At 47.3% G+C, this 18,757-nt stretch overlaps 1 protein-coding gene across 1 annotated transcript in view; it reads right to left on the reverse strand.

Annotated features, from left to right (window-relative positions):
- PRKDC (protein kinase, DNA-activated, catalytic subunit) overlaps positions 1-18,757 on the reverse strand; it is a 2,818,033-nt gene that overhangs the window by 2,441,317 nt on the left and 357,959 nt on the right. The window lies entirely within an intron of this gene.

Consider the following 18,757-nt stretch of genomic DNA (forward strand, 5'->3'; position numbering starts at 1 on the left):
GGAAAGCAAAAAACAAGAATGCAATTTGAGATGTGATTACAAATATTCAGCAATTAAAGCAACAATTTGCACACCTCATATTTTAACACTACACACTAGTCCACAAAAGCTTTAAGAAGTCACCCTTAGCGTACTTTTCCTAAAATGGGAGTAGACGCAGATTAGACACTGAATTCCACGTTAAAATGTTGTTGCAAGTAAAAGTAATCCAAATTGAATCTAAAAAAGAACTGGATTTATCAATGCTTGTTCAAGCTTTATTTGATACTTCTGGACTGGTGGGCACCAGACTTTAGCTTTTGAAGGGATTTTTGTGTAAATGCCTTATTTTTCCATTTTACGATAAAAACACAATTGGAGCTGCCAACATTCGTATTTATTAGGGCTTCTGAAGTTTTAACATGTAATTAAAATTTGCTTGGCATCACAAGGGCTAGAATGAGCCAAAATAGGGTAATAAATTCAAAGTTTCCCCAAACAGGGTGAACCAAATTATGTGTTGCCCATGGCCAAACACATCCTTAAGATGTCCCTGGCTGTGGATGCCACAGGGTGGTAAGGTTGAAGGATTCGATCTAAGGCACCTAAGGAGTTCCTGGACATGAAGGGGCACACAGCCACATGCGTACCTCATTGGACACCACACCCCCCGCCATCTGCAGCAGCTCACTATCTCCGAATCTACAGTGGGTCACGTGACACAGCCTCTGCACCCACTACTTGCCCCATCAGCACCTCTACCAGGCACTGCAGGGACCCCCTGGAATCTAGGGTCGCGGGAAAGGACACCAGTTTGATGGGAAGCAAACGACTCATGCCTGGAATCTGAAGGAGGCGACATGCCGGGGGTGCTGAGGTGAGACAGCAGGCTGTCAGGGGCCCGGCACTGAGAACAGTACAAGCCCTAGTACGGGCCCTCGGGTAAATCTCACCGGCGTGATGGATGAGACCAGAGCCGCTGCCAACGCGATAACAGCACAGCAGCGGCGGCCCCCCGTCTGCACTGCTGCGTCCTTCTTACATACAAGGACACAAGGTGCATGTGCACACAAACATGTGTGACGTCAAGCCACACATGTGATCAGTATTTGAGACGCCTACCTCCCAGCTGCCGAACGTGCTTTATTGAGGTAGATATTGCATGTGGGGTTTTCGATATTATAACACAATGTATGCACCCAAAAAAAGAGGTAAACTCCATTAGAGTTGATAAAACTACTGTCTGAAACCGAAAACCCGCACTGTCAGAACACCTACCACCAGTTTCAACTGGGAGATGAAATTCTCTCTCCAACACTTGAAAATATGTTTCATAACTCGGCTGCCAGCTAACGGATAGAACGGAGCACATTTCTGCTGTTCAACTGGACTATCACCAGTGATAGCGCTTCCCACGACACAAGTTCTTTAAAAAAAATAATTTTTAAATTATGCCAGGCATTAGTGTTGTTACATTATGCCGGGATTTAGTGCATTTGAGTGCTCATTGTAGGTTTAAACATTTTTTTTGTAACAAATGTGATAATTTTGGACCAGTTAAACCTGACAGTCTTTCTAAAATTACAAGAACAAGCCCTGCTTTGTTAACAAAAGAGGCTTCCTTCATTTGTGTTATGTTCGATCATCCCATGGTTTTAGTTGCGGCATCAAAGCGCCCCATACTGAAGTGTAAAGGAGAGGGGGGCATGAAAAGTAAGTGGATGACATGTGGCACGGGTCTGATGCAATTATGCGAGGCAGCCTGGTTGGGGAGTGCAGGCGGGGAGGGAAGCCTGTGGGAGGCTGATGCCTTTGAAGTGAGACCAGGGGGGAGTAGAGATGAAAAGTTAAGTAAATAATTAGGGGAGGAGAACTGGCAGAGGCCGGCCGAGCGCCCGCTGGGAAAGCCTGTGGGAGGGAGGCTGATGCCTTTCATGTGGGGAAATGCGCGTGCTTGTGGTCACTTGATTCACGTGAACTGTTGGAAATCCGCTTTTTGGGAGCCTTGGGTTTAAGTCTTGGTTTGACGGCATTAGACTTGCATATTCATTCCTTGCGGAATGGAATAGGCGAGACCTAAAAGGCAGAGCATTTTACATAGAGTAGTTTTGCTGGAGCGTGGCAGAACTTGAGAAACCAGGATGGGATGTGCAGGAATGGATGGCATTTACCTTATGGAGACTATTCGTCAATTTATGATATGACTGCTTTACTTACACTGCAAATATTCACAATTTGAGGCACATATTCATAAAGTGATTGCACAAGAATAAAAACACATTTTGGGCAGTGTCCTCACAACTGGAGTGCTTCACTTCCCACTGATCTATGTGGGAAGTTGTGACAAATAACATGCCTCTGGCAAGTGTTGTTGTGCAGTGAGGATGGTGTTTTCCCTGTGTAAATACAGCAAATGCAGCACAAGGCTGAGATTATTTTAGATGTTGTCCTGGGGACGTGACACTTCCTTAATACATTCTGCAGCCCTGTTGCCTGTCTGAAGGGCAGACTAATTGCCCTACATATGACTAAGTGCTACTACACAGTTCTTTGTTTCTGGAAAGAGTTGCCAAAAGCATCACCTGTCTTTGTCTCGCCCACTACTCCTCAAATTCACAATCCGTGGGCTCTCCCCTATTGTCCTACGGTAGTCCGGAAATCCCTACAATCTCACTTCGGTCTATGCTGACACCCTTAGAAAATAAATGCATTCCTGTTATGCGCTGGTGCATGCCCCATCTATACTTTATGGAAAAAGCCCGAGAATATTTGACATGCTATTGCTGGCCTCAGTGTAGATTTTGAACATGCAAACATTCGAGTTTGCACAGTCTCTCCCTTTAAGATAAATTACTAGCCGACTTGAGCCAGAAGATTGCTTTCATCTATGCTTTCTAGGAAGCTCCACATCATAAGCTGTGAGTGCCATTTCACCAGGAACAGGGCGTTACTGTTCTCATTCTCGCAAGGCTTTGAGCTTGCGCAACGAGTAGGATGAAGCACTGGTGTTGCATCTGCCCTTGGAGTTGTATTGCCCATTATGTGGTCAGGAGCTAACCCTGACATGAATGACCAATGACAAAGCCCAGCAGACTAAAGCTTATATGAGAAGAATGTTGCTGCTGAGCAGGTTAGAATCGAAATAAAGGCATCTACATTACAAAAGGGTCAAAGACCTGTAGCAGGCACCGCAGGACTTCAAGTGTTGAGGGGACTACAAGGCCTGAGTCCCCCCACACCATCCCTTACTTTCTGGAGCTCATGTCACCACTTTCCAGTCTGAGAGGTTGGATAGTTCCCTCTCACATTATAACACATCAACGGCTCAATTCCAGGACCTTTTGAACCATTTCTCTTTAGTCCAGATACTAAGGTTTCAAGGTGTAGCTAGAACCAATCCCAATATCAAGAAGGAATTGGAGAGCTCAATATATATAGCTGCTCAAGAGAAAATCCTCAAACGTAGGTCAAATCCCAGAACCAATAGTTGCCCCAACTCAATACTGACGTTGAAGGTTTATATGCACAGTTCAAGAGGAGTACAATTGGAGCTCTAAATTCTTTCCCTCTACTATCCTCTCGTTAAATGGACAGATACTTTGCCTTTTGGAGCAGCCTTCTTTGGCAACAGTGATATGCCTCTTACAATTAGTTGTAAATGCCTGTTCGCCTTTGGGTAGTGGATGTTTTGGCGTTTAAAACGTCCTTAGCATTCAAAGTCCAACCATGCTGTGATTGCTTGAACCAATGGCTGTGGAGAAATTATGACAAAGTATAGCTGTATCATAACAAAACAAAAATTTTTAACATGTTCTCTTTTCTCCATTGCTAAACACTGGACTAGTAAAAGAACTGAGACAAACTGCTGAGAATGCTGAAATCATGTCATGTCCATCCCAAAGAATCTTATTCACAAAGACACTGATCATATGCTGTAAAGCATTTTAAGTCATAATTCAGGCCCAGAAAGCATAGGAATCTGTTTTGTTGATCATTATTTTAATTGCCATTTTTACCCACCTATAAATAAACCTTCATCATTTCATAAGCAACAGCTCTGAGCCAATAATACAGTAATCCCAAAGAATGTGTATCAGATTGTGTCCAAGTTCCATAACTAGTACTATCTCCATGACTGATCAACCTAGATATTTGTAGAGATTCAAGTGCACAAAAAGAGTAAAGTGATTATCCAAATGAACTCCGAGGCATCAGAGGCCATGGGATACTAGTGTTAAACAATCGTATCCACCAGTTAAAGAAAGCTGTGAAAAAGAAGGTTGAATCCTGCTCTAACAAAATCTTGGTATGCTAGAAGTCATAATTGCCTTATGTATTTTCAAAAGTGATGACCAACTCCCAATGTCTGCTCTCTATCAAGGTACACATCATCAGGATCATGTCCTTACACTGTACCTTCACCCAGCCAGTTGATTGTTTACATTTGGATGTGGGCAACTCTAGAATCAAGTCCAGTCAAATGTTGGGAGGAAAGACCTACATGCAAATGACAGAGGTAAAAATATTGTTGGTTATCATGCTTACAAGGCTTCTACACCTTTGTCATGCACAAGTAGCTTTATTTATGCCATATTATTTTACGCTGAATTTAGGTTACAACTCGAAATCGACTTTTACTAACATGATCAACCAGGTATACTGGATATTACCTACTGCCTTCACCAGGACCCACAGAAATGATAGACTAACAATAGTTAATTGCCTCGTTTCATTCCCTGTCCTATGTTTCCTTTAGTTTAGGTCTGTAAAACACAAAAAGTCTTGGCTACGCCAAACCCAAAAAGGAGGTATTTGGTAATTCAGTGAGCTTGCAGTAATATCTGGCTTTTGTTGATCCAGCGACAACTGCAATTCTTGTCACACCAACTTGCCTAAATGGCCTGAAGTCCGACAGATCCCAGAGAACCAATCTCATAAAGATGTATGAGTAAATGTGCACAGCAGATATACAAAAAGTGGGTTTTTAGCCAGCCGTTCATCAATTTTTTTAAGACCATGTCCTTCACATCTTGCAGCAGCTTAGAGAAGTATCTTTATTACCATATCACTATTCTCAATTAGATGTATTATTCCACCTTCTAAGGATTGCTTTCATTGCAATGCATGAAGTGGAATGTTTTCAGGAAGATCAGTAGACTATTTGGTGATTGCAAAAGTTATCTTCAAAAGAAGGCTTTTCCCACAAAATGCAATATTAACAGTTATAAATATTTTTGGGAAGTTTGATCTCAACAAGTCTGTAAATGCACTATAATATTTGTCGGGGTTATTTAGTACCAGTAGTGGTAACGATTGAGCTTGGATAGCATAGATCCAGGATCCCATTGTGGCGGTTGCCTATGGATACCTTTACAGTAAGGCCTTCAGAGCCCATGTCTGGGAATACACAGCTTCCTTGTCCCGATGCAACACCAGCACAACAGACAGCAGAGGAATGGAATGGGAGGCCTACAAGGTGGCGTAAAAAGGGGGTGGTGGGGGCGGGGAGGAGGCAACGCGCAGGTGTAATGGGTACGAATGCAGCGAGAACAAGAACTTACTGACTTAGGCAGGCACGCCCCCAAAAGCAAGCGAATGCACAACATGGCGAAATGCAGTTGTTAGAAATAGTAACAATTGACATGGAGTCATTATACACTAGCATACCCCAGGACGCCACGCTGGTGGCAGCAGCGCGGGCACTGGCGGCATGTGAGTGGTTCTATGACGCACCTCAATCCTTTGTTCTCCAATGTGTAGAGTTATCCCTCACTCGCAACTACTTCCAGTACAAAGACCAACTGTACCTACAGGTATCTGGAACTTCGATGGGGGCTACATTTGCCCCCAGTCTAACCTGTATATACGTCGGACAATTCGAGACATCACATCAACCATCCATCAAATCCTTACCAGAATAACATCAGTCTCTGGAAGAGATTTATTGATGACGTCCTGTGTGTATGGGCAGGCACAGAAATTGAACTAGACAACTTTTTTGTATGGCTCAACAATCTGGATCCATGCCTCAAATTCACCTGGCATGTCAGTATGGACAAAGCAGTGTACTTGGACCTGGACATAGTGGCACAGAATCACCGACTTAGTACACATGTCCATCAAAAACAGACGGTTAAGAACTCCTTGCTTCATTATGAATCGTTCCATCCACGAGCACTCCGGGATAACTTACCGGTAGGCCAATTCCTCCGGTATAGGAGGAATTGTAGCACGAAAGAAAAATAGGTGGATCTTGTAGAGAAATTGGGACATCGTGCATACCCTAAAAAAGTTGTGAAGGCAGCTTGGAAGAGGGCACTCAATACACCGAGAGAAGCATTATTGGAAAGAACTAACAAGGATAGAGGGGAATGTCTACCGGTGGTCACTACCTTTGATCCACTATCGACCAGAATCCGCCAGATTATCAGGAAACACTGGCACCTGCTCAGTACCAGTAACTTCAAGATGCCTCCCCCACGGTTCACATTGAAGAGGTCACAAAATCTGAAAGACAGACTGGTACATTCCCGCTCCAGACATGTGACACAGTCTCTCGACACACTAGCAGGACATTATCCGTGTGGAGGAACGGACAAAAAGTGTACAACTGGCGAATGGAAAAGTATGGCATCTTAACAAATTTACTAATTGTAACACTGCCAATGTTATTTATCGCCCAACATGTCCATGTGGCCTGAACTACATAGGTTTAACAACAAGAAAGATTAAGATACGCATACAGGAGCACCTGAGTACAATCAAAGCCATTAGATTGACAACGCGACTTGTTGAACACTACAAAGAGTATAAACACCATCCCAGAGAAATCCGGTGGGTTGTACTAGAGAAAATCTGGGGCGACCCAACCAACATCGAGACCAGATTAATAACCAAAGAAGCCCGGTGGATTTATCAGGAACAGGCAGACAAGACGGGCCTGAACGATGTGATTGAATGGAATAAAGTGATCACACGAGGCTGATTAATTCACAGAAAGGGCTCTTCCTGGTAAACTGCACAGATGGGGTGCCGGCCCTGGTGGTGTCCTCCAGACCAATAACAAGAAAGAGACAATTATGTACACGCCCAGAGCACTCCCAACTGGAATACCCAAATAGGAACATGTAATGTAGGAGAACGTAGAGAGGAATATATATGTGTTTCATGGGAATCGAAACGTACAGGTCGCAAAAACTCTCCCAGACTGGGTAGCAGTGGTTACCATCTGGCTTTATTACTCCAAGCTACACATAATATCCCATAATTCATAATGCCACGAACCTGACAAAAGAAAGATTTGCAACAAATACGATATAATGCAATAGAACTATACATCATTTAAGGACACTATTAAAGTTTTTTTTTTTAATACCTCCCATGGCAAGAAGGCTGCCCTGGTATCACGCTATTGCATACACCACGATTCGAGGTAATGAGTCCCTTAACCTCATTATGGCACACGTGAGGGCGGGAGCCATACTGATAATATACACATATTTTTAATCAAATGAGGACGCATAACTGTAAATAGAGTACTTAATGATATGCTCCATACATTCTAAGATGGCCGCCAGGGCAATAAACAACATGTGACACATATAAACCTTTTTTTTAAAACCGCAGTCTCAATTGTGGCACCTGTGAGAGCGGTAGCCACACTGATAAATCACACATAGTGTTGCAATGGTTCTAATGCTATTGAGGGTAAATTGCAGTAAGAACAGTGAGATACGAGACACTTTGACCACTCTAAGATGGCCGCCACTGGAGGAAATAACACGTGACGCACAAGTTACTACTTGTGTAACGATATATCTGTAAGAGACATTAGTTAGTGATAGATTCCTTACCTTAGAATATCCCCAGGCGTCAGACTGGATCCGGAAATTTTTGTGTAGCAATACCCCTGCGCGCTGGTAGGCGTCGTCTGCGGCTCCGCGTCCGTCGTCGGCGTCGTGAGCGCCGGGATGACGTCATCGGAGTATATAGACGGCGCCCATGCGCGCTGACGTCAGTTCTGATAACACAGCTTTTCCGCGCCAGATACGCAGAGCCATGATAGAACTAACACTGGTGCCATGAAACTAGGGCCCTGAAAGGGGATGACCTTAACCCTAAATATCGGTTCGCAGAACGGGGAGGATGGGAGGGCGGTAAGGAATCTATCACTAACTAATGTCTCTTACAGATATATCGTTACACAAGTAGTAACTTGTGCATCTGAAAGAGACACGTTAGTGATAGATTCCTTACCTTAGAATAGATACCCCAGCAATACCAACCCCGGTGGTGGGTCTGCGAACCAATATCACACCAGAAAGTCCTGGAGGACGGAACGGCCAAATAAGCCATCCCTCCGGACTTGACTGTCCAGGCAGTAGTGTCTTGCGAACGTGTGCAGCGAGGCCCACGTGGCTGCCTGACAGATGTCCTGCAGGGGGACACCGCGGCCCAGGGCAGTTGTCGTTGCCGTGGCCCGAGTGGAGTGAGCCCGCAATCCAGCCGGGGGCTCCTTCCTCGCCATGGAGTAGCATGCTTGGATGCACAAGATGATCCACCTAGAGATGGTCCTCTTGTGTACAGCCTTCCCCTTCTTCGCGCCCACGTAACCAACGAAGAGTTGGTCATCCACCCGGAATTGGCGAGTACGGTCTAGGTAGTAGGAGAGCGCACGTTTTGGATCCAGACGGTGGAGCCTCTCCTCCTCTTTCGAGGGATGCGGAGGCGGAAAGAAGGTGGGCAAAGTGATGGACTGCCCGATGTGGAAGGCCGTGACAACCTTGGGCAGAAAGGAAGGGCGTGTACGCAACACCACCTTATCAGGATGAACAGACAGGAAAGGTGGAGAAGAAGAAAGAGCCTGGAGCTCACTCACCCTCCTGGCAGAGGTGATGGCAACCAGGAAGGCCGTCTTTAGAGTAAGGAGACGAAGAGGGCAGTTATGAAGTGGCTCAAAGGGAGCACACATCAGATAGGTGAGAACAAGATTCAAGTCCCACTGGGGCATCACGAAGGGAACAGGAGGGAACATGTGCGTGATGCCCTTCAGAAATCTACTTACAATAGGAGACTTGAATAAAGAAGGCTGATCTGGTAGCCTCAAGAAGGCTGATAGAGCAGAAAGGTACCCTTTAAGAGTGCCCAGAGCAGAGCCCTGCTGGGCAAGGGAAAGAAGAAAGAGCAGCACTTCCGAAAGGGGTGCAGAGAGAGGATCCACAGCCTTTGCTGTGCACCATGCCACAAATCTGTTCCACCGGCAGGCGTATACCGACTTCGTGGAGGGACGCCTGGCTGCCAGAATGATATCACAGACTTCGGGAAGCAAGTCAAATGGCCTCAACTGCCGCCGCTCAATCTCCAAGCTTGTAGGTGGAGACTGGACAGGTTCGGGTGCAGGACCGTCCCCTGCTGCTGCGACAGAAGGTCCTCCCGAAGAGGCAGACGAATCGGGAGATCGACTGACATGCTGAGTAGCTCGGGATACCAGTATCTTCGTGCCCAGTCCGGAGCCACAAGGACGACCTGGGCCCGGTCGCGCCTGATCTTCTTCAGCACTCTGGGCAGAAGTGGTATAGGCGGAAAGGCGTACAACAGAGCGCAGCTCCACTCGCGACGAAAAGCGTCTCCGAGCGAGTGCCGCCTTGGAAACTCCAACGCGCAGAACTGCTGACATTGCGCGTTCTCTTCTGTGGCGAATAGATCTAACCAAGGCTCTCCCCACTGTCGAAAGAGACCTTGCGCCACATCCGAGTTCAGACGCCATTCGTGATCCATCATGCACCGGCGGCTGAGTTCGTCCGCCCTGGCATTCAGAGAGCCTGCCAGGTGTTGAACCACCAGGGTCACGCCCTGATGTTCCAGCCACTGCCAGAGGCGCAGAGCCTCCTGGCAAAGGGTCCACGACCCCACTCCGCCCTGTTTGTTGCAGTACCACATGGCGGTGGTGTTGTCGGTGAACACTTGCACCACGCTCCCCCCGACAGAGGGGAGGAATGCTTTCAGTGCAAGACGAATCGCCCGCAGCTCCAGAAGGTTGATGTGGAGCCGGGACTCCGCCGGAGACCAGAGGCCTCTGATCTCCGCCTCCCCCATGTGGCCTCCCCAGCCCTGGAGTGACGCGTCCGTCACAACTACGTGCTCCGGCTGGGGTAGGGAGAGGGGTCTGCCACTGACCCAGTCGCGGTCCGTGAGCCACCACTGCAGTTGCTTCGCAGTGCCCTCCGAGATCAGGACATGATCGGACAGGTTGCCCTGATGCTGGGCCCACTGAAACTTCAGGTCCCACTGCAGAGCCCGCATCCGCCACCTGGCGTGACGCACCAGAAGGATGCAGGAGGCCATCAGTCCCAGAAGCCGCAGCGTCAACCTGACCGAGACCCGGGATAACGGCCCGAAGACAGGAATCAGGGCCTGAATATCCCGAACCCGCTGTTCGGGTGGGTAAACCCGAAACTGCGCCGAGTCGAGAACCGCTCCGATGAAGAGGAGCTTCTGAGAGGGGCACAGGTGTGACTTCGGCACATTGATGGAGAACCCCAGCAAGTGCAGGAGGTCGGCCGTAGTCTGGAGGTGGCTGACGACTGTCTGGGGCGAGCCCGCCTTCAACAACCAGTCGTCGAGGTAGGGGAAGACTGACACCCCTTGCCTGCGCAGATGGGCTGCGACCACCGCCATCACCTTCGTGAACACCCGTGGGGCGCTGGTAAGGCCGAAGGGGAGCACGGTAAACTGAAAGTGCTCGTGGCCTACCGTGAACCGCAGGTAACGCCGGTGGGCCGGCAGGACGGGGATGTGGAAATAGGCGTCCTGCAAGTCCAACGCTACCATCCAGTCTCCTGGGTCCAGGGCAGCCAGGACCTGAGCCAAAGTGAGCATCTTGAACTTCTCCGTACGGAGGAAGCCGTTGACGTTCCGCAGATCCAAGATAGGGCGTAGGCCCCCTTTGCCCTTCTTGGGTACCAGAAAGTAGTGGGAGTAACAGCCACGTCCTACTTCTGGCCCAGGAACGCGCTCGATGGCCCTCTTGGCCAAGAGGGCCGAAACTTCCTCTTGCAGAAGTCGCAAGTGATCCCCCGACACACGGTGGCATTGAGGTGGCATGGATGGAGGGGAAGACTCGAAGGGGAGGGAGAAACCCCTTCGGACAATTTGCAGCACCCACCTGTCCGAAGTGACTGTATGCCAGTGGGAGAGGTGATGGCGAACCCTGCCTCCCACAGGCGTCACATGGGCCTGAAAACTCGGACTAGGAAGGTTTTGAGGCGGGGGCTGCCGAGGGAGGTGTGGACTGGCCTCGCCGCTGACCCCGACCACCGCCGCGGCGGTTCCCACGTCCGCCACCGCGCTGCTGGACATTTTGCGGCGTGTGGCTGGCGGCCCGTGGTGGGGCGCCCCTTCCGTGGCCACGAAAGGAGCGAAAGGCACCCGACTGCTGGCGTGGGGCCGTAAGGCCCAAGGACTTGGCCGTGGCCCTGGAGTCCTTGAAACGTTCCAGCGCATGGTCTGCCTTGTCGCCGAAGAGGCGACGGCCATCAAACGGCATGTCCAGGAGGGTGGCCTGGACATCGGCCGAGAAGTTGGCGGACCTCAACCAGGCGTGGCGTCGAACCGCCACCGTCGTTGCCATCTCCCTGCCCAGTGAGTCCGTGGTATCCAGCCCACACCGGATAGAAAAGCGTGCCGCATCTCGGCCGTCCGCAAGGGTTTGGCTGAGTTTAGCCCTGACCTCCTCAGGGCATTGTGGCAGCACCTCCGCAACCGTGTCCCACAGAGTGTGGGTGTAGCGGCCCAAGAGACAGTTGGTGTTCACTGACCGTAGTCCCAGGCTCACAGACGAGAAGACCTTCTTCCCGAACTGCTCATATCTCTTGGATTCCCTGTCGGGCGGGGCCGACGGGAATGCGGTCTGGGAGTTGGAGGCCTGGATGACCAGACTCTCGGGGGTGGGGTGGGTGGACAAAAAGCAAGGGTCGCCCGGTGCCGGGCGGTAGCGTCTGGCCACGTTCCTGTCCACAGGGGGGCCTGTGGCGGGCTTGGACCAAGTGCCCAGAAGAACGTCACACAAGGCCTCGTTGAACGGCAGGAGGGGCTCCGCGGAGCCGGACTGCTGTTTGAGGACCTCAGTGAGGAGATTAGTCCTCACGGCCGCGACGGGGAGCTGAAGGTTTAAGGCCTTAGCTGCCTTCGTCAACACTACAATGTAAGCAGAACCCGCCTCCGAAGCCAGTCGGGGGCGACGTAAATCCAGTGTCTGGCGAGGTGTCAATACCACTGGCCTCCCCAAGCTCATATGTCCAGTCCTGATGTGACTGGCAATCACGTGCCAGAGGGTCCTCGGACCCCTCCCATTGCTCCTCGTCACCCGGCTCCTGGAGACCAGGATGAACAGCCAGGGCCTCCTCGTGGAGATAGAACTCTCCGAAGGCCGACGGAATCGGCGCCCAGCGGCGCCCTTCCGACTCCTGAGTAGGACCGTAGGAAGCATTGGGGTCGGCAACCACATCGGCTGCCGGGGACGACACCTGAAGGGACGGCGCCGGCGAGGTCGTAAGGTCGACCGGCGGGGTCCCGGATCCGGAGCCGGATCCAGCGAGGTCGCGCGGCGCCGGGACCGAAGTCGCCAGCGGCGCCGGGCCCGAAGCACCCGACGTCGTCGGGGCCGAAGCGCCCGACCCGGAAGGACCTCCAGACGGAGCCGATCGGCCCGAAGGCGCCACGGGAACCGACTGAGGAGGGAGGGCCCTCATGGCCATGAGGTACCTCTCGACCTCCTCCTGCGACGCGCCGTGCCCAGGGACCCGAAGGTGTGGGGCAGGCGGCGACGCTTGCGACTCCCGCGGAGCCGCGTGGGCGGTGTCGCCCGAGTCCCCGGTCGCATCGTGCGAGCGACGGGGCGGGTCGGAGGATCGATGGTGTCGCTCCGACCTCTCATGCCTCTTACCTGAGGACTTGGAACCAGACGATCGGTGTCCACTCCCGGAACGTCGATGACTCCGACCTCGCGACCTATCCCTCGACCTCCCGTGGGACCGGGACCGGGACCTGGAGCGGCGCGGGGCCGACTGCCTCAGCTCGAGACGCTTGCGGGACCGCTCCCGCCTAGCCTTCGACGTCAGGGCCCGGCAGTCGGAGCAGGTTCGATCGTCGTGGTCGAGGCCTAAGCACTTCAGGCACCGGCGATGGGGGTCCGTGACCGACATGAGTCGGCCGCACTTCGAGCAAGGCTTGAACCCGGGCATCCCTGGCACCGATAGTCGAGGATCGACTAAATAGAGGATCAAAAAGATCGAAAAAGTTTTCAGTCAAAAAGTGACTGGGGGTAGAGCTTCTTCCGGATCTGCGCTAGCTGGCGCGGAAAAAAGAAGAACTGACGTCAGCGCGCATGGGCGCCGTCTATATACTCCGATGACGTCATCCCGGCGCTCACGACGCCGACGACGGACGCGGAGCCGCAGACGACGCCTACCAGCGCGCAGGGGTATTGCTACGCAAAAATTTCCGGATCCAGTCTGACGCCTGGGGATATTCTAAGGTAAGGAATCTATCACTAACGTGTCTCTTTCAGATATGTATACGCACGTGATTACGTCTGGTGGACGCCGGGGTGTTGATTTCACTTTATAAACTGAACCGCGAGCGCAGCCCAACGGAACGGGAGCCCTATTGAGCTTTAGCCTATCGCAGGTGACGGTAAGTGGGGACAACTACGAGGTGGGCTGCACGGTGATACTGTATCTGTGTTTTCCCCTTAGCTATTGTCCGAGCGGGAATTTTGGTGTCACAAGCGAATGAGTGAATGCGGATAGAAAGATCATGTAAGAAGTGGGGGAGTGGCACCACATTCTAAAACCCGGGTCATTACTGTATGTTTGTGCCCCATACAGGAATTACAAGTTTTTTCACATTAGAAGCATCAGTGTAGCCATGGACATATACTAACCGCCACAAGCAGCAGATCACTATAACTATGCCATTGTATACAGTGGGGATATAATGCTCACCATGTTTCAGGTTGACATACAGCGACCGCAACGAACCAAAGAGGACCCATAGTTATGTCCAATACATGGGTGGCCACAGGTATGCCAGCAGGTGACCACAATAAGGTAAACCATAAGCGTCCATGATACAGTTGGCAAACAATGTAACTAGTTGAATATGGGCATTCAATACCTAGTGTCACTATGTTTTTTTACTTTTTTAATGTTGTGTGTCTCTGTCCGTGTCCCTGCAGATTTGAGCGCTGGATATTCACAGCAGTGTGTGGCAAGACAAAACCCCAGCCCTGAAGAAGTTGCCGACCAAGTAAGACAGGCAATAAAACATGTTGGCTTTTTATAGATTAAAACAAAGCTCAACTGTAGAGTATAGGTTTTGATAGGAGTAGATACCCAGCAAGAATAAAGTGTATCATTGAGCTAGGGATATCTAACCCATTTTTAACAGGGTATAGCACTGTATAGCGGTTCTCTTACCCCGGGGGTCGAGTTAATATAGAGGTAGGTAGGCAGAATCACATTTTTTTGTGTTCTTTAAATATCATTTACACTTTTTACACCACTTTCTTGTTTTGGTTGGAAGGAGCCAATGATAAGAGGAACAAACTGACGAGTACCAGTCAGTAGTTCCCTGGTGGCTGCTCCGGTGAGGTTCCTTACTTCCCCACGCACATTTTTCACAGACACTTAGCATGGCCTCTGGATGGCAGCTACGCAGACGTAGGCAGACACACAACGGTTTTTAGTAAGATGACAAGGAGGCACACCCTGTCTATGAAAATAATGTGTTTGGGAGATTTAAGTATATCCACACACAATAGCAGACAGGTGATGGGATAATAAATACCTGTAAGTTAAAAGTGATTGTGACAAAGGTGAATAATAGGTGCACAAAAAACATTTGCAAGAAAATATCAAATGTTGACAAATCATATGTTTCTAATAGCGCAGAACTCATTCACATTGTGCAATTGAATAATTTTATTTTGACGGGCAACAATCAAGTAAGTCAACGTTACGACCCTAAAAATGATAGTCATGGGACCTTTATCAGGACAAGAAACAATGGTAGTGACCTATAGCAAACAAAATCAAAGAAAATCTGTCACTAACTAATTTATCTGGATGGTAAAGAAGAATTAAATACCTTACCCTAAAAATATGTCCAAACATTCCTGCAATTATCAGGATATTATAGAGCCTGAATAGAAATAACCAGAAATGAATAAATATGAGCCTTATGAAAATGGCCACAATATAGCTTGTGCTACAAGAGGAGAAAAAATGGTGTAAAAACAAGAGATGTTAAACCTTACCCTAGAACTCTGGATTCAAAGCGGTAGACAGTCACAGAATACAAAAGGTTTATGACATGTAAAAATGAACTTTAGCCTAGCTCACCACAGAATACCGAATGGGAACAGTGGAAAAGCAATTATAGTACTGAAGATTGATAAATATAGTAAAGAGATTTTGAGACAACTCTCAGATGGTGCTTGTTGCAGGAAGATCAATACAAATCCCACGACTGACATACAAGCACTTATTCAAACTCTAACTGACAAAAGGTTGGCGAGTAGTTTTTATAGTAAGAACGAACACAGTGTTCATAAAAAACAATATCCCTGTGATTTACACCATATCTAAACTTCCTAAGGACTTACAAAACCCTCATAGCAGACCTACGGTTTCCGTCTGTGGTTCGGTTTGGGAACCTCTCTGCCAATACATTGATTCCTTCCTCAAATCCTTAGTCTGTAAAACCAAAGCCTATGTGAGAGACAGTATGCACTTTCTTAACAAAACTAAAGTGCTAGAATATGAAATGCGCTTTGATCTAATGGTTACTATGGACATCCAGTCCTTTTAGTATAATATTCCACAAGCACAAAGGCTTACAAGTCATTGAAGAAATGATTGACTGTAAAGAACGTCCCCACCAGGTTCCTACATGGTTTATTATTTTATTGCTATGTAGTGCTCTTCAAAAAAATTATTTTTGATTTAACAATACTTTTTCCTTACAAATACTTTTTCCTTCGAGGACAAATGTGTTTTTTCCAACAATTCTTATAGTGATCATGTCAGGTATATTGATTTATTTTTTATATGGAAGGGCTCTGAAAATCTGCCGAATAGTTTTCACTCATGGCTCCACACACGACTATCAGACATACAGTTTACTTTGAATTTGGATGGATAGCAAATTCCATTTTTAGACCTATGGGTCAAAGTAGAGAATGGTTGGGTTGTCACATCACTATATAATAGGCCTACACAGAGGAATTTCCTCCTACAGTACAATAGCCATCATCCCCACATCCTTAAGGATAACCTTCAGCTCGGACAACTCTTACTTATCTGTAGGAATGGTTCCAAAAAAGATGACTACTTTACAGAATCTGTTTTTATAGTAAAGTGCCTAGTTGAAAGGGGCTTCACAAAGAGAGAAGACAGACACAGAAAAAGACCTGGTATAACCAGAGGAAAGAGTTGTTGAAATCATGTACACATGATGCAGGTCAAGACTGACTTATCCGTGTCAATCCATACAGCACAGTTAGCAATGAAATCAAACAAATTACTTGCGAGAATTAGGGCTTGGTCGAAAATCATGTGTCCACTAAAGAGAAACCATTTTTTTCCTTCAAGACGGGAACCAATTTGAGGGACTTATAGTAAGGGCTACTCGATTTAAACCCAGTACACCTACACTATGCTCACAGTGGGGTCTCCCACCACTGGTTGGCCACTATAGATGTGGCCATTGTTTAGCTTGCAGCTACACATTTGATACTAAAGTATTCTCTCACTTGGAGTGTAAATTTGACCTGTGGCCATTCCCAAACTGTAATTCTAAGGATGTAATCTATTGCATTTGGTGTTCTTGCTAATAAACTGTGCATTGGACGAACGGCACAAGGTGAAAAGTGCCATATTATAGCATAGAAGTCACATCAAGTGTGATGTCATTAGGGCTACCTTCGTGTAACATTGCCATCAACATACAGCTGAATAAATCCATTGGTAAGTGACTGAACAAATACAACTGGATACCTGTGAAGGGATTTAACGAACTGGTTGGCCGAAAAGGAACTTAAACGGATTTAAAAACTGGACTCAGTGAATAATGGACTCAATAGCATTGAAGACTGGGGACAGGCAGCTTTGTTCTGATTACATTTGTGTCACCTTACTCTCAATATTGTGCTGTAATTTATGTTAATCACCATCTTTTTTTGTGTCACTGTATTTATTTAACTGCACCTTTGAAAAAAGATTTTCCTACTTTATTGCCAACATTTAAAGTTTGGTTAGTGGTTTTACAAGCACCCTACTCTTAATTGTTTCAATATACTGACATCATAGGGTAAACTGTTGCTGATTTCATGTTTGTTTTGTGGCACATTATTATCCACTCTGACTATTTACATACATTAAGAAGTGATTTGGCTTTGTTTTAAACTGGTCCGCCATTAGTATTTCTTCTCTTTCAATTGAAGTTTGTGATTGCCCTAAACTACAGTCTTTTGTGGAACACTTTGCAAATTTGGTTCCCCTGGTTCTCAATGCCAATGTCACTTATTGTCAATTAATTTTGGTTATTTGGCTTTTAGAGGCCCTACTGTGGGTAAATTTAAGTTCTGCCGGCATGTACACTGTGCATGGCATTTTGTGCATATATTCGAACTAGCATTTATGTGCAACCCTCCGGCATTAGCAAGCAGGAGACATGCACTGTGCCTGGAGGAAGTGCAGCTTTTCTTCACTGAATAGTAACCATTACCATAAATTGTATCAATTGTTTTAATGATTTTTTGACAATTTTCATTTTTCACTATTTAGAGTGCTTTCTCCAATTCAATGTTCTATGCGGTACTGGAGTTATTAGCCTGCTACGAGTCAGCAGCATTTTTCTTGATTGTTAATCCGCTTCTAGATGGGTTAGTGTCTCCTTTTCCATTTTTCCCATTTGGGTATTCTGTGGTAAACCAGGCAAGGATTCATTTTTGCATGTCATAAGTATTTTCACTGTGGCTATCTACCCATTTACATCCAAAGTTTATGGAGGAAGGCTTTACATCTCGTATTTTGATACAAGATTCTCTCCCCATGTAGCACTGGGTGTATGGTGGAGGTTTTCATTAGGGTAATTATTGTTTCCTTTGTGGTTATTTCTATTCAGGCTCTATAATATCCTGATGATTACAGGAATTTCTGGACATATTTTTTGAGTAAGGCTATGAATCCCTCTTACAATGTTACCTACCATCCCGATAAATTAGTTGGTAATGGTTTTCCCTTGATTTTGTTCACAATAGATTGCTACCATTGTTCCTTGTAGTAATGAAGATTCCATGGATATCGCTTATAGGGATTAAAACATTGATGTACTCTATTGTTGCCCGTTATGAAATTGTTCTATTGCACAATGTGAATGAGTTCTGTGCTGTTAAAAACATATACCCATCTAGATAAATTAAGCGGCAATGGTTTTCCTTTGATTTTGTTTACCATAGGTTGCTAACATTGTTCTTGTAGTGATGAAGACCCCATGACTATCGTTTATAAGGGTTAAAAAGTGGATGTACTTCATTCTTGCCTGTGATGAAATGTGAATGAGTGATGTGCTATTAGAAACATACGATTTATCAACATTGGATATTTTCTTGTAAATATTGTTTGCGCACCTATTATTCACCTTTGTCACAATCACTTTCACTGTGCAGTTTTCTTTGGGGCACCAGTTGGGATGTTTAATGATGTATCTGTCTTAA

This window comes from Lissotriton vulgaris, chromosome 4_1 (assembly GCF_964263255.1).
Source record: "Lissotriton vulgaris chromosome 4_1, aLisVul1.2, whole genome shotgun sequence".
Classification (NCBI taxonomy): Eukaryota; Metazoa; Chordata; class Amphibia; order Caudata; family Salamandridae; genus Lissotriton; species Lissotriton vulgaris.